Here is a 349-nt window from a genome sequence, read left to right on the forward strand (position 1 = left end):
CCCCCTCTGTGTGACCAGGACCCCCCAAATTGCTGCTGATGCCCCTGGAGGGGCTCAGGTGGTTTTGCTGCTCCAGAAGATGCCGATGGATTTTCCAAGTCCTTGAAGTGGCTGTTTTTATGTCACAATGAAGCCTGTCCCCCTCCCTCAGCCCACAACGGTGCTTCCCAAAGGCGCAACCGCAGGAAAACCGACGAGGGATGGATGGATGGATGGATGGATCTGCTCGGCCACGGCTCCGGGGGAGGCCGAGGGGTCTTTGCTCGCACATAAACTCACCATATTTGACCTTTCAGGACCTTCAGCCCAAAAAGTTACAGGTGGGGGATTACTCTGTCAAGTTCCCCTC

Source organism: Corvus brachyrhynchos, unplaced genomic scaffold (assembly GCF_000691975.1).
Source record: "Corvus brachyrhynchos isolate BGI_N302 unplaced genomic scaffold, ASM69197v1 scaffold18, whole genome shotgun sequence".
Lineage (NCBI taxonomy): Eukaryota > Metazoa > Chordata > Aves > Passeriformes > Corvidae > Corvus > Corvus brachyrhynchos.